The sequence below is a fragment of the Salvelinus alpinus genome, chromosome 14 (genome assembly GCF_045679555.1).
Source record: "Salvelinus alpinus chromosome 14, SLU_Salpinus.1, whole genome shotgun sequence".
In the NCBI taxonomy this organism is placed as follows: domain Eukaryota; kingdom Metazoa; phylum Chordata; class Actinopteri; order Salmoniformes; family Salmonidae; genus Salvelinus; species Salvelinus alpinus.
Window position 1 is genome coordinate 25,273,543 of NC_092099.1, and position 23,040 is coordinate 25,296,582.

The 23,040-nt window shown below is 44.4% G+C and overlaps 1 protein-coding gene across 3 annotated transcripts in view; it reads left to right on the forward strand.

Moving 5' to 3' along the window:
• The window catches only part of arhgef7a (Rho guanine nucleotide exchange factor (GEF) 7a), a 182,335-nt gene that overhangs the window by 70,633 nt on the left and 88,662 nt on the right, over window positions 1–23,040 (forward strand). For 2 of the 3 annotated variants that reach the window (XR_011667779.1, XR_011667778.1), the window contains exon 24: window positions 16,080–16,188. The gene's annotated coding sequence lies outside the window, so the exon portion shown is untranslated. Of the gene's footprint in view, window positions 1–14,938; window positions 14,958–16,079; window positions 16,189–23,040 lie in introns of those variants that run through there. The other variant, XR_011667781.1, reaches the window with a different exon arrangement.

Genomic DNA, 23,040 nt, shown 5'->3' on the forward strand with positions numbered 1-23,040 from the left:
AAGGTTAACAAAAAAAATTAATTTAAAAAAAACTTTGCTTATTTGGTGGTTTACATGTAGCTTATAGCCTGTTTTAGAGAAATGTCATCATTGAATATTGCAAGAGCTTCATTGTCTGCTTATATGTCCCCTTTATTTATCCTACGGTTCTGACTTGGTGAACAGGGAGAATAATGTCAGAACTACCCATGTTCTGAATTCTGTCACTGTACATTTCAAAAGGGCTTAACAAATAGTTATTGACTACGTCCATCCTAGCTCGCTTATTAATGTCTTAAGCGAAATCACGGATTGCCTCTTATCCGCTCATCGTTCCCTTATGCCATAGTTTGCACATCTCAATTGTCATTAGAAACCACATTTGTTTAAGTAAGTCAGCCATATCAGCTATGTTTTTTTTAAGGCAGTAAACGAGGCTGAATGAACTGTTTTGCTGCCAGACAAGGCTCCACTGATAGCCAGGTGTAGCAGTGGTAAGGTGTTGGGACTGATGTTGGAACTCTGCTGTTGAGACAGATTTATGTAAGCCCTAACAGTTTGTGTGCACCGCTTGTCACCGTTATAGTGCAATGAATCTATTGTTTAGTTTAGTGTTGTGTAGTGGCTTTGCTGGCATGCATTTAAAAAACATTTTGGAGAGTTTGCCCCACCAAGATTTACATGATAAAATGTCCACTGATTGTTTGTCATTCTCCTCATACTGTAACATGTAAATCTTGGACGAGAGAGCACTCTGCCACTTCAGAGTGAGAGTTGCACTAGAAGTCAAAGGCAGAAACTGGTGTAGGCTGAGATTGTGAGGGGGGTGGGGTCTCAAGTATCAGAGGTTAAAGGTCACAGAAGGAGAGGGGGTCTTTAAGGTGTGATCTGTCTGACTGAGTGTCTATAGACTCTTCATCTTCAGAGGGATCTGAAGAGGTCTGTCAGTAATCTTCAAACAGCAAATTATCAGACACACAATATGACGGCCTGCCCTGTGGATTATATAACTCTGTGATATCTCAGAGGAAGTTGATGTGCAGTGGCCCCCAGACACTGTACTAAGGTCAGTTCTGTATTTGCCTACGGGTAAAGGCTACTTGGAGATGATATCTCTGTCACTGTCATGTTATATGCCTTCTGATGTCTCTGTCATATTATAGCCCATGTCTGACATCTATTGTATCAAGGGTCAGAAGTTTTTCTAATTAGGGGGCTGAGAGTAATATACATTGTAGGTAGTGAGGCTTTGTGGTAGATTTGACAAGTTGGTGAAGGATTTGTTGTGTGTGTGTACCCTTGAGTGCCATGCATACAGAGACCTTTGAAATATTTGTATATATTTATATCCTTTTTTTATTATACATTTGATTGGTGGATTAAAATAAATTATTTAAAGTGTGTGTGTGTGTGTGTGTGTGTGTGTGTGTGTGTGTGTGTGTGTGTGTGTGTGTGTGTGTGTGTGTGTGTGTGTGTGTGGGCCACCATCTGTTTGTGATGGCCAGGAGACCGTTAGAGGGATGCTGTCTCACCTCTGCCACTGGCAGCTGCCCGAGTGTGTGTGTGTGTCAGAGGTCTCAGTGGGCCATGCTCAGATGTGTAACTACCATCATGTGGTGACACATGTAATTTAAAACAAATTGATTTCCACCCCCCCCCCCTCTCTCTCTTATTTAATTTAGGTTAAGTAAAGGTTTATAAATGCCTCCATGTGTATGAAGTCAAGTCCATGTTATATGATTAGGCAGGAGCAAGTGGGTTTGACAGCTACAGCTAGTGGTGAACACGACTACCTCTCCTCCTCCTTTCCTCTTCCTCTCCTCCCTTCCTCTTCCCCTCTTCCCCTCCTCTCCTTCTCCCCTCCTCCCCTCCTGTCCTCCTTCCCTCCTCCTCCTCCCTTCCTCCTCTCCTCTTCTTCTCCTCTCTCTTGTCCCCTGGGCAAGCCATGACTGACAGCTTTATATATCTGTCTCACTAAGTGATTTTTAATCAACTGCTTTGTATGGGAGTCTTCCCTTGGGCTGGTGTGGGGAGGGGGGATCAGAAAGATGGGGTGAGGGGTTGTCTCATACACTATGAATCTAGCAGTTTTTCTTGACCACAAACTATTAATATCTAGGCCCCGGAGTTTTTCCTGATCATGGGACCTAACCAGAAAAATCTGCTGGTCCTAGCTATGCCACAAGCTCTCACAGACTCACTGCAGAATGCGACATTTGTCCATAAACGTCAAATTACGAAGATTAAGTTCAGGCATTAATTACTAATGGTTAGTTAAGGGTAAAGGTTTTGGATAGGGTTCAAACAAAAAAATTGTGAACCCAATAGAAAATCGGCGAGTGGAGTTTAGACCAAAAAGCTCTATTTTTGTCTCATCAGACCACATGACCTTCTCCCATTCCTCCTCTGGATCATCCAGATGGTCATTGGCAAACTGCAGACGTTCCTGGACATGCGCTGGCTTGAGCAGGGGGACCTTGCGTGCGCTGCAGGATTTTAATCCATGACGGCGTAGTGTGTTACTAATGGTTTACTTTGAGACTGTGGTCCCAGCTCTCTTCAGGTCATTGACCAGGTCCTGCCGTGTAGTTCTGGGCTGATCCCTCACCTTCCTCATGATCATTGATGCCCCACGAGGTGAGATCTTGCATGGAGCCCCAGACCGAGGGTGATTGACCGTCATCTTGAACTTCTTCCATTTTCTAATAATTGCGCCAACAGTTGTTGCCTTCTCACCAAGCTACTTGCCTATTGTCCTGTAGCCCATCCCAGCCTTGTGCAGGTCTACAATTTTATCCCTGATGTCCTTACACAGCTCTCTGGTCTTGGCCATTGTGGAGAGCTTGGAGTCTGTTTGATTGAGTGTGTGGACAGGTGTCTTTTATACAGGTAACGAGTTCAAACAGGTGCAGTTAATACAGGTAATGAGTGGAGAACAGGAGGGCTTCTTAAAGAAAAACTAACAGATCTGTGAGAGCCGGAATTCTTACTGGTTGGAGTAGGAAAACCTGCAAAATTGGCAGTGTATCAAATACTTGTTCTCCCCACTGTATATATTGTGTGTGTGTAACACACTAGGCGTAGTGGGTGCGGAGTCAGGTGCAGGAGGCAGAAAGTTCAGAATAGCGCTTTATTACGCACAGGGAAAAGTAGTACTCTCCACGAAACTGGGCGTAATCAAACAAATGCCCAAAACAGGTAACTACACAACACGCACTACCACACGTCAACCCAGTGGGAAAAATAATCACGCCCGCACAAAGAGCAGGCGGGCCTACTGGCTTAAATAGCCCAACTCAAAATCTAAACAAGAAACAGGTGAAACAAATCAGACAAAACCAACAGAAAAGGGAAAAGGGATCGATGGCAGGTAGTAGGGCGGTGACGACGACCGCCGAGCGCCACCCGAACAGGAAGAGGAGCCACCTTCGGTAGGAGTCGTGACAGTGTGTGTGTGTGTGTGTGTGATGCTGGATAATTGTCAGCTGGTTGGTAATGTCAGGGCTGCTGGAATATGGAGCTGTTCATTAGTGTTTGGGATTAGCAGGCTGAGATTATTAATATGGTAATCTCTGAGGCTGGGAGAGCACAGATAGAATAGGGCAACCTTATCAAAACAAACACCTTTAAAAGAGAACTTTATCCAATATCCAGAAACTCCCAAGTGATTCCATACATTGAACCTAGTTGTCACGATCGTTGTAATATGAATCGGACCAAAATGCAGCGTGGTATGGTTCCATCCTCTTTATTTGGAAGTGACACACACAGAAAACAATAAAGTGCAAAACGAAACGTGACGCAAATGTAGTGCTCGCAGGCAACTAGACATATACAAGATCCCACAACCACCGTGGGGGAAAAGGCTGCCTAAATATGATCCCCAATCAGAGACAACGATAAACAGCTGCCTCTGATTGGGAACCATACCAGGCCAACTTAGAAATTTAAAAACTAGAATACCCACCCTAGTCACACCCTGACCTAACCAACATAGAGAATAAAAAGCTCTCTATGGTCAAGGCGTGACACTAGTTCTGTGGAGTTTGCCCTCTCCCCCTCTCTCTCCCTGTAGTGCTGTACTGAAACAGCTGCAAAAACGGCTCACGTGACTCGTGACGTTGCTGGATGCAGGCCTCGCTCTGCTCTGTTACCGGTGTATGGAATCACTTGGGAGTTTCTGGATGTTGGAGAAACTTCTCCTTTAAGAGCAGCCTCTCTAACAAGAGGTCACACACATACACACACACACACACACACACACACACACACACACACACACACACACACACACACACACACACACACACACACACACACACACACACACACACACACACATATACACATCTGGAAGGAAGGAAGGAAGGATTTGCACAGGTCTTTACACTTACACTATAGGTACTGTACAGTAGGTCCACAGAACAGAATAGCACATTCTAGTGCACAGGCATACACAAACCAATACACACTAGTCACTCAAGTCTCCCTCTCTCTCTCTCCCCCTCTTCCATCGCTCTCCCCCTCTTCCCTCTCTCTCCCCCTCTTCCCTCTCTCTCCCCCTCTTCCGTCGCTCTCCCCCTCTTCCCTCTCTCTCCCCCTCTTCCGTCGCTCTCCCCCTCTTCCCTCTCTCTCCCCCTCTTCCCTCGCTCTCCCCCTCTTCCCTCGCTCTCCCCCTCTTCCCTCTCTCTCCCCCTCTTCCCTCGCTCTCCCCCTCTTCCCTCTCTCTCCCCCTCTTCCCTCTCTCTCCCCCTCTTCCCTCTCTCTCTTTCCCATCTGTGGAGGAGCAGAGATAAGTCCTAACTTTGTTTTGACACTTTTGATTAAGGACCATTGAAGGAACACCTGTATGGTGGAGGGGAACAATGGCGGCGGGCCCAGGGAGAGATTGATTTTGGGCATTAGAGAAGCAGCCTTTGTCTAAAGCCACGGGCCCCTTTGTTATGCTAACCAGTCATGGAAGATTTCCAATTCAATTTCACCTGAACGCTGGTCAGCCGCACGCTCCATTGTATGTTGTCCCTCGAGCCCACCACCCCCCTCCCTCCCCTGTCGTCTCTCAAACTGCAATTTAGCAGCTCTGGCGGCTGGAGAGGTGTGTGTGCGTGTTTTTGTGTGCGTGTTTGTATTTGTGTGAGTGACAGGCGGATGGGTACTCCTGCCATAATATTCCTTGTTTACTGTCCTTGTGTGGGCCACGGAGTAGAAGAGGAGAGGATCACATTTAAATGGGATGATATTCCTTATCCTAATCCTGCTAACTGTATGTGACTGTAGCTCTGTAGCCTGTCTCTGTTTCTGGAGAGGCCTTCTCAGGTAGAGGTGTGATGTCAGAGAGAGAATTCTAGCTATAGAACTGAAATGAGTCACAAACAATCTCTGCTAACTGGATAAGAAACCATTTCTCTCTCTCCCTGCTGTATCAACTGACACACACACACACACACACACACACACACACACACACACACACACACACACACACACACACACACACACACACACACACACACACACACACACACACACACAAACCATCATTCAAATATTGTCATCTTCATTTTTCAGTTATTGAATGGTTTGATTTGATTTCTCCTCCTAAACTTATCATCAACTGTAATAGATGACCAAGAACATACTCTATTCTTCCATCGTCACAGTAGAGGGTTGCTCATTGTGTTGCTTCGCACTGCAACAAGCTCCTCTGTACTACACAGACCTATTTACACTGGCTCAGTGTTCCATCATCTGCTGCTTTATTAAAGGGAATATTTTCAATTAAGGTATTTTATCTGAAAAATAAAGATGACAATATTTGAATAATGATTTTATAAATCGTGTGTGTATTCTATGCCTATGTGTGTGTGTGGGAGCCAACCAATGCACACTGTACACCACTCTTTTCTCTCTCTCGTCAACTTAGTAATAAACCAGCCATATTCCAGTCATCAGAAACAACGTCATTCTCAGTCACAGTATTCACCGATGTTGCCGTTAATATATTTAATTAGCCACATTGAGGAGTAATTGATTTGTTGTTCACTGTGTTGTTGTCATGGCTGCTTGTGACTTTGATAGGTCTTTGTTCACTTCCACCACGGTGCATCATCACTCCCCTATGAAGAGAGAAAGACCTAATCCTGGCCTGGAGTGGAGAGATGCTACACTACTGTATATTTACAATATGAGTAACGATCATGCTTGATCTTTAATCAACGTGTCTCCGTTCAGAGCACTGTGCTAGAGGGGACACAGACTGTAGAAATGGTTTTATGGTGGGGTTTTTAGTGGCATGTTGTGTTATGTTTCTATATGAGCTCACATTGTAACCCGCTGGGAACCCAAGGCAGCTCACTCGCCCCCCTCACCTTCAACTAAGGATGGAGGAGAAATAAGCTGAATAGATGTCTGCCCGTTGGGCCTAAGGTTTTGGTGCCAGCAGCCCACCCTCCTACCCCCATCCCCCAAAATAGGCTTCTGAAGTGTGAAGTTTATTTTTGTTCTCCTGTTTTTAAAACCAGTTCTAATTCCACAGCTGCATATCTGAGGAGCAGAACATTTTTGGTCAGCTTCCCAGATTTAATTTTCTCTCTCTCATTTTCCCTGTCTCTCTCTCCCTCCCTCTGTCTCCCACTACCTCGCTCTCTCTCCCTCCCTCTGTCTCCCACTACCCCTCTCTCCCTCCCACCCCTACAATCTTCATTCTAACCTCTCTCCCTCTCTCTCTCTTCCATTGCCTGGGGGCTGCTTATTTTTGTTGAAATACCGCCCTCGAACATAGCTGCCAGATTCCACAACCATATCTTCCCCCTCTCCCCCCACTCCAACCCACATCTCCCCGTTTAGACAAACCATTCTGATGATGTGACAGTTTCTTTCTCCTGCTAAAATCTCTCTCTCTCCATCTCTTTCTCTCCTCTCTTTTTGGATCCCAGTGTTGTTTGACACATCATGGAAGCATTTCAGATTCCCTCCTCCGGATTCCTAATTCCATCCCAGGGAAGCGGCTGCCATGGGCTGTCAGTACTTGGCACAGAGGGCAATAAGGAAGGAAAGGAAGGCTCTATTTGATCATTTCCCTCTCTGTATCTCTCCTCTCAAACGCTGTTGGGCTACTTCTACTTTCTGCTTCTCTTTCTTCCGCTCTCACTTCCTCCAATGATACAAAGCAGATGACATGTCATTGTATCTAATTTACACAAAACCCTGGTCCCGTTCTGTTCATAAACCCTGGTCCCGTTCTGTTCATAAACCCTGGTCCCGTTCTGTTCATAAACCCTGGTCCCGATCTGTTCATAAACCCTGGTCCCGTTCTGTTCATAAACCCTGGTCCCGTTCTGTTCATAAACCCTGGTCCCGTTCTGTTCATAAACCCTGGTCCCGTTCTGTTCATAAACCCTGGTCCCGTTCTGTTCATAAACCCTGGTCCCGTTCTGTTCATAAACCCTGGTCCCGATCTGTTCATAAACCCTGGTCCCGATCTGTTCATAAACCCTGGTCCCGTTCTGTTCATAAACCCTGGTCCCGTTCTGTTCATAAACCCTGGTCCCGTTCTGTTCATAAACCCTGGTCCCGTTCTGTTCATAAACCCTGGTCCCGTTCTGTTCATAAACCCTGGTCCCGTTCTGTTCATAAACCCTGGTCCCGTTCTGTTCATAAACCCTGGTCCCGTTCTGTTCATAAACCCTGGTCCCGATCTGTTCATAAACCCTGGTCCCGATCTGTTCATAAACCCTGGTCCCGTTCTGTTCATAAACCCTGGTCCCGTTCTGTTCATAAACCCTGGTCCCGTTCTGTTCATAAACCCTGGTCCCGTTCTGTTCATAAACCCTGGTCCCGTTCTGTTCATAAACCCTGGTCCCGTTCTGTTCATAAACCCTGGTCCCGTTCTGTTCATAAACCCTGGTCCCGTTCTGTTCATAAACCCTGGTCCCGTTCTGTGAGCTTGTGTGGCCTACCACTTCGCGGCTGAGCCGTTGTTGCTCCTAGATGTTACCACTTCACAATAACAGCACCGGGGAAGCTCTAGCAGAGCAGAAATTTTACGAACTGACTTGTTGAAAAGGTGGCATCCTATGACGATGCCACGTTGAAATTCACTGAGCTCTTCAGTAAGGCCGATATTTGTCTATGGAGATTGCATGGCTGTGTGCTCGATTTTATACACCTGTTAGCAACGGGTGTGGCTGAAAAAGCCAAATCCAATCATTTGAAGGGGTGTCCACATACTTTTGTATATATAGTGTATTTACGTGTGTGTGTGTTCGTGCATGCGTGTGATGCTGTCATGTGATCTGGTGGCAGGCTGTGGTCTCCAGGTCAACTGTCACTTTAGGGGACACCTGGGAGTCTGGTTACCATGGCGCCAGCATGGGGGGAGGCAGGTACTGTTACACACCTGAGGAGAGACAGATATGAAAGAACCTACACACACACTTACTCTCTCTCTCAGTACTGATTCACTCACAAGCCTGACCTTTCATGACAGATCCTCATATCCCCTATGGAGCTTACAGGTTAACTGTGTCACGTGTGTGTGTGTGTGTGTGTGTGTGTGTGTGTGTGTGTGTGTGTGTGTGTGTGTGTGTGTGTGTGTGTGTGTGTGTGTGTGTGTGTGTGTGTGTGTGTGTGTGTGTGTGTGTGTGTGTGTGTGGCAAAGGTTAATCAAGGCTGTCTTGTAACCTCATCTTACCCTTATTACTCATGTTATTTCTCTTCCTCTCTCTCTCTTCTCTCTCCCCCCTCCTTCCCTCCGTCTCTCTCCATTCCTCTCCTTCCCTCTCTCTCTCTGCTTGTCACAGTACCTTAGCCTTGGCAGAATGGATCTGGCCTCCTACAGATAGCTGTAGCCTTTGTGTGTTCCATTCTGTGTTTATGGCTGCTGATAGACACCGTTCACTCTGGGTTAGCCACATGTATTCATCACCTGTTTATCTATCCATCACATTCATCCAATCATATTTAGCTAGCTTCTTTATTCACTAACCCATGTATTCTTTTCAATCTTAAACATTATATACAGTAGCACGGTATTTACCATAAGCAGACGACTCACACAAGGACACATTTTGTGAAAATCAAGCCAGTAAAAGTGTTAGTTTGTATCCCATCGTGTGTGTGTGTGTGTGTGTGTGTGTGTGTGTGTGTGTGTGTGTGTGTGTGTGTGTGTGTGTGTGTGTGTGTGTGTGTGTGTGTGTGTGTGTGTGTGTGTGTGTGTGTGTGTGTGTGTGTGTGTGTGTGTGTGTGTGTGTGTGTGTGTGTGTGTGTGTGTGTCTCCCGGTGTTGGCGAAGCAGACCGAGCAGTCAGACAGAGCCGTCATTGTTTAAAGCCTCCCCTGATTAGTTTACTCTCGCCTGATTAGAAATTAATTAAAATTATGACATGGATCCCTGAGGAGGAGGTGGAGAGGGAGGGGAGAGGTGGAGAGAGATGGGAGGGGAGGGGAGAGGAGGAGGGGAAGGGAGAGGAGGAGGTAGAGACAGGGGAGAGTAAAGGGTAGGTAGGGGAAGGGAGAGGAGGAGGTAGAGACAGGGGAGAGTAAAGGGTAGGTAGGGGAAGGGAGAGGAGGAGGTAGAGACAGGGGAGAGTAAAGGGTAGGTAGGGGAAGGGAGAGGAGGAGGTAGAGACAGGGGAGAGTAAAGGGTAGGTAGGGGAAGGGGGAGGAGGAGGTAGAGACAGGGGAGAGTAAAGGGTAGGTAGGGGAAGGGAGAGGAGAGGAGAGGAGGAGGAAAAAGGGGGAGCAATCGAAAGGGGGGAGTAGGAGAGATGGTTGAATGAGACCAGGGGACAAGAGGAGAGAGAGGAGGTTTTCTGGTGACATTCATACATTGACACGTGTGTGTCTACATTTTTTAATATATTTTTTGAACCTTTATTTTACTAGGCAAGTCAGTTAAGAACAAATTCTTATTTTTGATGACGGCCTAGGAACAGTGAGTTAACTGCCTTGTTCAGGGGCAGAACGACACATTTTTTACCTTGTCAGCTCGGGGATTAATGCCTATACACACAGTCTGTTGTCATTGCTGTTGTTGTTACTGTTGTTATGATTGCTGTAAAGTACAGTAATGAGTAGGTTGACAGATTTAGCCCTGATAACAGCTGCAGGGAGAGAGAGCAAATAGCTGTGATGCTGAGTGTTACAGCTTACATTTCACCCATGGATGAACCTGTAATAGTCTTCTAATGACTCTCCCCTGGGTCTGAACCCTCCAACACACACACACACACATACCTGAACACACACCTTCCCTCACACGCATGCACGCACATACATAAACACATACCTGAACACACACATTCACTCACACACGTTCACACACACATGCCCCCACACGTGTGAACGATCACAACCATACATGCACTTACACGCATTAAAGCGATACTGGCACTTTGATGTGTTCATTTAACCATAGGCTCATCACACAGAACATCTATCTGTTTACACACCTCTTCTCTCTTACGTTCACTCCATCGTCTCCTCATTCCTCATTCTCAACACTGACAGCACACAAGCCCAGAGAGAGAGGGGGGGGAGAGAGGGAGGGGGAGAGTGGGGGGGGGGGGGGGGAGAAGGAATAGGGAGGGCGACATGTCATAGAGAGTTCAAAAAGAAGGGTGGGGGTTTCCATAGCGATGAGGCACCCTGGTTCTTGTGGTAACCTAATTGGCATGTGTTTCCAGGCTGGTTTTATTATGATCTGTCCTAATCAAGGTCCAGTCCACTACCTGGCCTAATAACACTGCCCCACCATACTGCACTGGAGGACTGGCAGCTTTGTTGCTTTTAGTCTCCTCCTTTTCTTTTCTCATCCTTTACTCCTGTCAGGGACACTCTCTCAGACTGCCTGATTACTGCAGTTTGATCCAGCGGTGTGTGTGTGTTTGTTTGTGTGTGTGTGTCCTCTCCTACTGTAAACCAGTTGGTTTAACGACGCAAGCTCCTATCAGGCTGAGCATGTAAACCCTAATTGGGAAATGCTTTAAATAATTTCTAATTAGTACAAGTGTGGTAATAATTGGCTGGGTAATCTGAGGATTAATTAACGGTGTTGTTTGTGTGTGTGTGTGTGTGTGTGTGTGTGTGTGTGTGTGTGTGTGTGTGTGTGTGTGTGTGTGTGTCCATATCTGTATGTGTGCGTACATGCATGCCTCTGTGTGTGTGCGCTTGAATAGACCCTGGGCCTTGCAGCCTTTTAATGGACCCCCAGCATCTCAAGGAGGTCTCTGGGAAAGGGAAGCCCAGACAGAAGCATCTTTGTTGGGCTTGTCGTTCTGTGGGTGGCCCCTCCGCTTGGAGACCTTCATTAGTTTCACAGTGGGCATCCACCCTGGCCTCCCATGACCCTCACCTCATTTAACGCCCCATTTAGTTACCCTTCATCCATCCTCTCTGCTCCTCCTCTCTCTGTTGTTACCCTTCATCCATCTTCTCTGCTCCTTCTCTCTGTTGTTACCCTTCATCCATCCTCTCTGCTCCTCTCTCTGTTGTTACCCTTCATTCATCCTCTCTGCTCCTTCTCTCTGTTGTTACCCTTCATCCATCCTCTCTGCTCCTCTCTCTGTTGTTATCCTTCATTCATCCTCCCTGCTCTCTCCCTCCTTCCATACACCCCCTTTACCCTCTTCTTCCCTCCTCCAGACTCCTTTTCTCTCCCTCTCTCCATCCCTCCCTCTCTCTCCTTCCTTCCTTCCTTCCATCTCTCTCTCTCTCTCCCTCAGTAGGGGGGAGGTGAGGTAGAGTTACGCTCTTGAGTTGTCTACATCCATCCACCTGGCCCACCCTCTAATTACTGCATCCTTTCTTCTGAAAAGAAAAGAACGAGGGAGGGAGGAAAGAAGAAAATGACCACTTGTTACCTCAAGCATTGCTTTAAAAACACCCTCCTTTTGAATTGGCCGGAGAATGTGCCGGGAGCAATGAGATGTATCGGATTCAGTTTGCCAGGAATTATTTACCTGGTTTATTTATTTACTTTTGACCTGGTCTGCAAGATACTCTTAACATGGATTTATGATTTACTGTCGCTTTATCCTATGTACAAAACGCCTGTTAACTCCTACAGAAATAAAGGTGCTATCTAGAACCTGAAACGGTTATTCGGCTGTCCCGATAGGAGAACTCTTTGGAGAAGCCTTTTTGGTTCCTGAACACCCTTTTGTGTTCCATGTAGAATCCTTTTTACAAAGGGTTCTACATGGAACCCAAAAAGGGTTCTACCTAGACCTATGGGTACCTACCTATGGGTACAGCCGAAGAACCCTTTTGAGACCCAAAAGTAAGTTTTAGTTCTTGCATTTTCCCATTGTTATATGTCAGTAATCTATAAGGCTACCACTGGTCCCCTGGTCCAGTGGAACGACATGTCCTTCCCCTCCCCCTCCTTTTCCTTCTCTATCCCCCCCATCCCCCCACTCTTCCTCCCATTCCCTCCATCCTCCCAGTTCATCAGACTGTAGTGAATAGGAGGCTGATAAGCCTTTTGTCTGGCCTGACAATGTCCTGGTGAAAGGTGCTGAGAGACGGGATGGGATGGTTGTTCCTCCTCTCCTCCTTCCTCTGCCTCTGTCCCTCACCCTATCCCCTCACCACTTACCCCTCTTTCGTCCCTGTGTCCTCTCCTCTCACCCCTCTCTCCTCATTCTCTCCACCCCTCTACTCTTCTATGGCTTCACTCACCTCTCTTGCCCCCCCCCCCCCCTCTTGTCAACCTCCAGTCCGTCTGTCCATCTCCCCACCAGAGACAACTCATTAGGCGACTGCTCCCTGGTTAATTGGCTAGCTGAAAGAAAGGAGCGAGAGAGAGAGAATAAAAGAAAAGAACACCCACTCTGTCCTGGGAGAAAGGGAATCGACGTGTATGTTTGTCACAGTGGCAAGCTTTCCCAACAGGGATGTAGGAGCTGTCAGTATACTGGTGGGATCGTGTCACACTGATCAGGGGAAATGGACTAGAGCTTAGTTAATTATGCAGTCCTTCTAACTCTACTCTGCATACAGTCTGTTGTTTTGTTGTCAAGAAATAACCCTGGCAGTTAGAGAAGGAATAATGTGACTACTTTGTAATGTGTAAGGGGGTTCTTATTTCTCTGAACATTTTGAAAGATAACATCACACCTTAACTGAGAGAATAAATCAAGGGCTCATCAGACAGGAGTAATGTTATCTGTTGTCTGTGTGGCTGTAGAAATGGCTGAGGAGTTATGTCTGGCTGTGTGCTGTAATTCAGGGTGTGTAGCATGAGAGGTCATATATATAATACATGCCATTTAGCAGATGGTTTTATCCACAACAGTACAGTGAGTGGATACATTTTAGTGTACTACCCCAGAGGGAATTGAACCCATGATCCTGGGAGTGCGACGTTCTTGCCGACTGAGCAACACGGGAACTAACGTTGTAGGTACTAAATCAGTCAGTAGGGGGAGTGCTTCCTCAAGTAGTGTGAAGGCTTTAGTAAAGCCTTTGACATATCCAGAATATACAATCGTCTAATAATCAACACAACTTTCTTACAAGTCACCCTTATGTTTTTGCTCAAATGTCGGGATGGCGGGCGGTCTAATGCGCAAACGCAAGGTAAAAGTCCTTCCTGGAAAGCAGTATTCTGGTCTATGAATGGAGACTCGGGTCCGAATCATCCTAATCTCTTTTTCATCAAAAGTGAGATTAGACATGCAGGTCTTATTGTGATAGTTACAATAAGCCAAACTAGTGTACTGTAAAATTGAGATCCGCGATAGGCGAAACAGTTTTTGTTTTGTGGAAATGAACATCCAGCATCATGTTTAAATAAATCGTAGTACATACTCTGCTGTTCTATCACAATGATGTGTAATGATTGTATGAAGTAATATATGTTTTGTTGTAATATTGCAAACGGACGTGGCAGTTTCACCTCTATGGAGTCCAGTTTAAAGTGGATGTTAAAAAAAAAAAATCTAAGCTCCATATCAACCAACATGTCAACAGCAGGGGTTATTCAGCAAACTTGTGTGTGTGTGTGTGCATACGTTGGTGTATGAGTTATTGCCTGTGGTGCTGTCCAGTCCAGCCCTACAACCTCCAGTGGGGTAAATTAACTAAGTAAAAATACTCTGAGGTACTACTTAATCGTTTGTTAGGGTACTTTACTTGAATATTAATATTTTTGACTACTTTTACTTTTACTCCACTACATTCCTAAAGAAAATCTGTACTTTTTACTTTTATACATTTTCCCTGACACCCCAAATCATTATTACATTTAAAATGGGTTTACATATTTTCAACCTCACCTACACACCTTTTTAACCTTGTTTTTGATCTGTACTGTTTTGTCTTTCACTTCTCTTCTTAGGTGCAAATAAATACAACCAAAATGCTCAGGCCAGACAGCAAAATTGTCGAATTCATACACTTTTCGAGAGAACATGAGGCCATCCCTTTTGCCTTTGATCTTGCAGAATCACTAAACACAAATACAGGGTTTGTAAATTATGTTGGAGTGTGCCCCTGGCAGTCCGTAAATAGTTTTTTTTTTAAACAAGAAAATCGTGCCATGTGGTTTGCTTAATTTAAGGAATTTGATTTATAGCACATTTAAAACCAGATACTTTTAGACTTTTACTCAAGTAATATTCTACTGGGTGACATTCACTCTACTTAAGTAATTTTCCATGAAGGAATCTTTACTTATCCTCAAGTATGTGTACTTTTATCCATCACTGTGTAAGCCAGCCAGTTGAAATCTCTCATGGAGAATGACTATAGTAGAATATTTGTATAATGATACCAAGGTGACAGGGGTTTGACTATCTGTTTAACCCAATGAAACCAGTCAATAGTAAGCCATGACCTGACCATCCCTGTGTCTGGGTATAGGGGGATGGTGTCAAAGACCTGTTTAAACTACGAAGAAATATATGACTCTCATTCTGTTTCTCTCCTCCTCCACTCTTCTCTGTCTCTCTCTATAGTGGTATGATAACAGGATCAGTGGCTGGCTGGGAGCATTGGGATGGAGCCAACGGAGGGATGATATGAGAGGAGTCTCTCTCTCCAGATCACAATCCCCCCTCCCTCCTCCCCTTCCATGCCTGCACCTGATGGAGGGAGGATTAAGAGAGAGAGAGAGCGAGCGAGAGCATTAGCAAAGATTGAAGCTGATCTTTACATTGTCCACTGGCTCTGGCTTTGGTTTAGTAGAGATGACTGCTTCTCTCTCTCTCTCTGTTTTCTCCCTCGCTCTTCCCAGTGTCTTTTCAGCACAGAGAGAGGGAGAGGAAAGATTTTTGGGAGGGGAAGAGGGAGATGAGTTGAGCCATAGATTCCATGACCATTGTATGTCAATCATGGTGTGTCTGTGTGTACAGCTATAGCCCCCCTCTCTTTTCCCATCCCCTGGTGATTAGCTGTCAGTGGTGGCCTCTTTCTGAGAGAGAGAGAGAGAGAGAGAGAGAGAGAGAGAGAGAGAGAGAGAGAGAGAGAGAGAGAGAGAGAGAGAGAGAGAGAGAGAGAGAGAGAGAGAGAGAGAGAGAGAGAGAGAGAGAGAGAGAGAGAGAGAGAGAGAGAGAGAGAGAGAGAGAGAGAGAGAGAGAGAGAGAGAGAGAGAGAGAGAGAGAGAGAGAGAGAGAGAGAGAGAGAGAGAGAGAGAGAGAGAGAGAGAGAGAGAGAGAGAGAAGCAAGGCCTTGGGAAGGAGGGAGAGCGAGAGGGAGTGTGAAAGAAAAAGAGAGATATAGAGACAGATACTGACAGAATGAGATGGTAAGAAGTAGGGACAGGGAGGGAGGGGGCGACAATATATGGGTGTGGGACAATATTCCTTTTGTACTGCTATACTATGTGCATACTGTCAATCAAATCTTCAGCATCATGTCCGGTGTCCTTGTCCATATGAGAGTACCTACACGTCTTATTCTATATGGCCTCAAGTCTTACAGTAGACAATGAGAGTTGAGACATGTCTTTGCAAACATCTTCCTCTCCCTCCAATGTAAGGAATCACAGATAAAAATTCTGATCTATGGTAATCTGGGCTGTTTTTGTGTGTGGATGTGTTGAAAATGTTGTAAGCTGAAGAGTATGAATTGTATGTTTTTATCTTCTCTCTCTCTCAGTGTCCTAAGTGGGTGTGTAGAGCCTGAAGCTGCAGATGAACATGAAACAGAAGAGAACCAAACAGAGAAAGTGACGGAGTGTTAAAACCTCTTTAGATCTCTATAAGAGGTAAAGTATGTTGGAACATGGAGAACATGTTTGGGGGGGGGTTCTATTCATGGCTAGTGATGTAGAGGACTGTAGTAGGGCCAGACAGGCTGGAGTTGAAAACACGGCTTTTCTCCCACTAACTGATTCCAATATATTAATATGATAGGTAGGCTCATTCTCATGTTGTATAAGGTATTGCACAGAGATAGCATATTGTATCTGTTTAGAGGTACATGTTGACTACGTCTCTCAGATAGGATTTATTTCCCAATGAATGTGAGCTTATAGTTTGTCGTTGTTTGATTCTATTCTCACTGAAATATTGAGTGGTTTAGAAGGTTTTAAAAAGAGTGAATTGATATGATATATGCCATGATTTGACGTATTTACTGTATTCTACGTGTATTCTAGGTTCTACTGTTAGCTTGTGAAGTAAAGGAATCATGTTCATCTCTAGCTGTAATGTAGTTTACGGAGCAGGGATGCGCTTTGAGGTAAAGATCACACACATCCTGAACGCCTTTTATGTCCCTCCATGGATCCAGTCTTTGAAATGTATGTTTGAAATACGCCGCACACTTCCTTGTTGTGAAATAGATCAGATTCAATTGTAAAATAGTCTTGGCCTCCCTCTCTCAGACGTTCCTGATTATAGCTGATCCCCTTATACAATACATCATTTTTAAGATATTCTCCGTATGTTGGATCTGTGTATTGCTGTACAGAACATGGGATCCACTATATGCCATTGGAGATGAAAAGCTGTGATATGTGGGATATATTCACGATCCACTGGATCCACTGGATCTACAGATTGGGATCAGAGGCAAGACAGTAAAAACACACAGAGATGGTTTGCAGAGGGTTCATTCATGGAGCATTTCCCAGGTATAGTTTGTCCTGAACTCTAAATCTCATCCGGTATGAATGGTAAGCTATGCAAGTAGCATGAAGTGTACCGGTAATGTATGGTTACCTTGAGAAGTTATTCTCTGTTCCCCCTCCCCTCTCAATATCTTGAATTATGCTTTTCAATTCCGATAATTTGATGTTCTCTTAGAGACATGCACTCTTCAAAAGATGATCATAACATTGATAAATCATCTACATTACTGGGATAACATTGTTTTTACATTAATGAAAGTCTGTGTTCTTTTGAGCTCAAGATTTGAAATATATTAGAATTTATAACAGCAAAACTATTTACATTGTGAATCATATGTACATTAATGATGATCAATTATGATTAGTAAACATAGTGTATTTATGGAATCAAAAATCAAGGAATGAAAGATATTCAAGTTTAATTTTAAAGACTCATTATTTGTAAATGTTTCTCACATCAGACCAACTTCTATTGGACACTGATAAATGTTCCACAAGATAATGTTTCTGCATTATATTCATACACCGTTTCTGTGCCAGTTTTTGCTGTAGTGTTTTTGCCCCTGTCAAATTAGCCTACGTCCTGTTATGATACCGTGAGCCCTGTCGTGATACCGTGGGCGCGCGCATGCACGTGCGGCTGATTGTAGTCGGTTTTGTCAGCTCTTTTTATTATCATTTTTGGACCAAATTAGGCGTGTAACCGTCCTGTGAATAGGTGCGCGTGAGGCTTGCTTTGTTTTGCAGTGTATTATTCTTTCTGTAATTTCCCTGTCTTCTGCACAGGAGAGAAAAAACCCTGCAACAAAATCAAATTAAAAATTATATTGAGAATGTGGCTCGTTATTCAGATGCGCGTTTGCGTCTTTTTTGTTCCTCTAATTTCATCTCCGTCACTATCACAGCGGTCCACGGGGTAATTAGTGGCTTTTACCTAAGTCTCTCCAGGAGACTCATATTCTAAGATTCTTATCGCTCTTAGAACACTACATTTTTTTGTTGGCCTAAATCAAATAAAATGAAAAACGATGTAAGCTTGTTTTATATGAAATAGGCCTACTCATTTTTGTCTTTTTTTCTTTTCTAACCGTTTGTGTGGGTTAAATTTGTATTTCTTTTTTTACTTTTAGGTGATATAGAGGGTTGCTATTTTGGGCGCACATGCCAACATAAAAGGGATTTATTTGACCTTTAAAATGTATTGGTGCATTTTGGCCTAGAGTATCATTTTTTTATGGAAGAAACATACTTTTTATTAAGATGGTTACAGCGTTGGACTAGTTGGAAAGGTTGCAAGATCGAATCCCCGCGCTGACAAGGTCAAAATCTGTTCTGCCCCTGAACAAGGCAGGTTCCGATGCCGTCATAATGGAGAATTTGTTCTTAACTGACTTGCCTAGTTAAATAAAGGTAATGAAAAGATGAGTCAGTTGTTGTGTAAGCTATTGTCGGTCTTTGCAGTATTGTATGTTGAGAGAGAATAAAAACGGCAGATAGAGAGTGGGGAATAAAAGATTGAGAATGAAACGGATGGAGAGCTCGCACGCAAGCGGTGATTATCTATAGCGTGTTGCGGGATCATGGACCGGCGAGGCATGTGGGGAGGACGCTCCCTACTGAGTCCCATTGGAGTGGTGCTGACACTAGCTGGTTACGTACGAGCAGCACTCACGGGTTGGTGTCGGTAATTCCGATGATTTTATTGCGGGGTTCATCTCCTAGGCCCTGGACAACTGCAGTGTGCGCACTGCAATTTAATGATTTCCAACACAAGGATTTAGGGTGAAAGAGAGGGTAGCACTGCATCTCTGTTTTCCACTTATTGTGAATTACAGGTTCTCGGTGCTCCAAAAAAAAACTATCCTTTTCTCTCTCCTTTTCATTTACTGTCTGTCTTTTTGTTCACGAGAGGGGCATAAAGTGCTGTCAGTGGAGTGCATGAAGAACTGTAGCTATAGGCTATAGGCTAAATAATATACAACATAGCCTTTTTGATCTCAACAAATTTGACGAAAGTCGTTTTAATGAAGATACACATTGAATGTTAAACATAACCTATACCCTAATGATTGTGCGAATTGTTTTAATTGTCCTTTTTCTAAACTAGGCTAGATCAAATAAAAGTCGTTGTTAAGCAAAATAATACACATCATTAATCTAAAATTAGTTCAATTATAATATTAGCTTTTAATCTAATGCAACTTTAAGCCTTATTTAGCCTAGAAAAAAATAGTTTATACCACCATGTATATATTTTTCACAATATTTAGTGCTTTTCTCGACAATTTCCCTCTTAACCTGACAAAAACCCTCTATTTTCTTTATAACAATAATCTGCCTGAGAATAATGTAGGCAGTCCGTTGAATTACACAATGATAGATGGGCTGCTACACCTTCAGTTAGATATTTCATAGTCTTCCACAATTATCTTATGTCAATCAATCCAATGTAAATAGCAAAACAGCAATATTTGTCACAATGATTGTTACACGAACCAAACACTGGTGTGTGTGTATATGTGAATACCATACCAGATTATTTAAGAGGGTATTTCTTTCTATTTCAATTTTGCCCAGACATTTCAAACTGCTATCAGTATAGCCACAATGAATTGGGATAGAGTGTACATGGGGGAGAGAGAAAGGGAGAGAGAAATAATGCCGGGAAATTAGTGTCACTGTCGCTTCGGTGTCACTGTTTCTAATTATTGCTTGTCTTATGTCTATAAATATGGGTGTGGGACACTTCCTGTGAAATGACATGAGGAAGATCCTAGCAGGATCAAAACCCTGTTTGTTTATTAATAAAGGTAACGTTACGTGGTGGAGCTTTATGACCGTGCAGACTCTTTATACCGTTTCCCTGACAGACACGGTCTCCATCAGACCAGGCCTTTGTCACCGTCGCCCTTAGAATTATCAGACGCTCCGAAATACGAGAAAACTGGAGGCAGCCGGACCTTTTCCCAGGATAGAGACTGGCTTCTTATCAGATCAGGATAGAAAGTTTATTTTCTGGAGTAAATCTGGATGGAGGGGGATAAAGAAATGATACATCCCTTATGGACACAAAGAGAGAGGGGTGTGAAAAAATAGAAAGCGAAAGAGAGACGGAGATTAGCTCTCCTAAAGCATATGTGGCTTTAGTACACCCTGACAGACAGCGGATTGAAAGGTCACCAAGTTATAATCCCTCCTTTCTTCTCCTTTAATCCTATGAGGGTGTCTCACTCCACCACTGGGACAGGACAGAGAAGGATGTACGCAGCAGGGAGGTTGCTCACTTACTGTTGTCCTCTGATACTGTATGTAGGCCTTTCTGCTGGCTGACTTAAATTAGTTTCATTATAACTGATGAGGCTTTTATTGTGTTATTGTTATTTTTGCGAAAGTTTTCATGATTAGAAGTGTGTGTGTGTTGTGTGTTGTGCCTCCCCCAGTCATCACATCTGGGATAAGGAGATCCTTATCATCTCTAGGAGGAAATGAAAGGCTTGGTCCATGAGGTGGAGATATGCTAATGACATGCAGAGCAGTTGGAATGCAGTTATGTGTGCTGTCTGGCTGTGCATTGGGCCAACCTACTGATTATTGTCTGTCTGGCTGTGCATTGGGCCAACCTACTGATTATTGTCTGTCTGGCTGTGCATTGGGCCAACCTACTGATTTATTGTCTGTCTGGCTGTGCATTGGGCCAACCTACTGATTTATTGTCTGTCTGTCTGTGCATTGGGCCAACCTACTGATTTATTGTCTGTCTGGCTGTGCATTGGGCCAACCTACTGATTATTGTCTGTCTGGCTGTGCATTGGGCCAACCTACTGATTATTGTCTGTCTGGCTGTGCATTGGGCCAACCTACTGATTATTGTCTGTCTGGCTGTGCATTGGGCCAACCTACTGATTATTGTCTGTCTGGCTGTGCATTGGGCCAACCTACTGATTATTGTCTGTCTGGCTGTGCATTGGGCCAACCTACTGATTATTGTCTGTCTGGCTGTGCATTGGGCCAACCTACTGATTATTGTCTGTCTGGCTGTGCATTGGGCCAACCTACTGATTATTGTCTGTCTGGCTGTGCATTGGGCCAACCTACTGATTATTGTCTGTCTGGCTGTGCATTGGGCCAACCTACTGATTATTGTCTGTCTGGCTGTGCATTGGGCCAACCTACTGATTATTGTCTGTCTGGCTGTGCATTGGGCCAACCTACTGATTATTGTCTGTCTGGCTGTGCATCGGGCCAACCTACTGATTATTGTCTGTCTGGCTGTGCATCGAGCCAACCTACTGATTATTGTCTGTCTGGCTGTGCATCGGGCCAACCTACTGATTATTGTCTGTCTGGCTGTGCATCGGGCCAACCTACTGATTATTGTCTGTCTGGCTGTGCATCGGGCCAACCTACTGATTATTGTCTGTCTGGCTGTGCATCGGGCCAACCTACTGATTATTGTCTGTCTGGCTGTGCATCGGGCCAACCTACTGATTATTGTCTGTCTGGCTGTGCATTATTGGGAAAGAGCTCGCAAGTTAAGCATTTCACTGTACTGTTTTACATCTGCTGTATCCTGTGCATGTGACAATACAACTTGAAACACATGGTCTGAATACCTAACCAGTTCGGGACCTCAAACTTCAATGTGTGACCAAGTTTTACTCCAAATCAGCTCCGCCACTTTGTCTACAGATGTATGTTCATGAATAGAAAGGAAACATTCCCTAAAAGTGCTGCTTCATGGTGACAGACAGACAGATGCAGGCAGGAAGATCGACAGAATGGTAAACTGTTTCTCCGACATCACCATTACACAGGATAGGGAAAATTGGAAAAGTATTAATGCAAAGTGCCTTGCCTTTTATGGAGTGTGTCATTTTGCTATGTGTTAGTGTTATTGTCCTGGAGGGTGTGTGGTGTGTAGCGTGCTGTGATTGCAGGTCTGGTCTGCATTGTGGGGAGAGAGCTGGCAGGCGGGCAGCAGGATGAGATAGTAGTACTAAACCTTCCACTCCCAATCTGGCTGGATGTTCCTCTCTATCATTCTGCCGTTTCCATCCACTTCCGCTATAATTAAGTTTGCTGACCCCCAGTCTCACAGCCTTAACTAGGCAATGGGAAATGTACAGCTACTGCAGATCTCTTAGCCTGGTGTGTTCCTCCCCTCACCATCACTCTCCCTCCCCCTGTATGTCTCTCTCTGGTCCCTCTCCCCCTGTATGTCTCTCTCTGGTCCCTCTCCCCCTCTCAGAGTCTCTGTGGTGTGGTGGTAATAGAATAATAATTATTAATTGAGTAATTGTGTAGAACACATTAGTTTGCATAGAATGTCCCTTCTCTCATTTTCAGCGCTTGATTATCGGGCTATCGAATTGGCTCTAACCCCTCCCTCCACCCACCCTCCATCTATTCTCCTTCACCCTGACACACACACACACACACACACACACACACACACACACACACACACACACACACACACATCTATGATTATGTCCATCCTGGCTGTGCCAAGGGAAAAACAGCATGCATTAGAAATGTCTTGAGAAGAGAGAGATGAAACCAAGTGTGCGTGTACGTTTTTGAGTCTGTTCCAAATGCTGCCGCTGTTCTTGACCTGACCGAAGATTTTAAGTTACATTTTTTTTTTTTTGTTAAATTAATTTAGATTATACAGTACATGTAATGCTCTCTTTCCTTACATACCTTATTCATTGAATGAACACCTTTGTGAAGCATGAGATACTATTTCCTGCTAATGGGGGCACATTGTACAGATCCATCCAGTCTATGGGAAAAATGTATGAATTAGAATGTCTACTAAGCACCTTTATAATAAAGATATAGACACAATAGAAGGTGATTAATTAGCCTCAATAGATATAATTTAATTATTTTAGTCTGCACCGGGTTCCACTGGGTTTCAGGGAAAGTTTGTTGAACAGAACAAACTTCACCACTGTTGTTTTATCCAGAGGACGAGGCCTA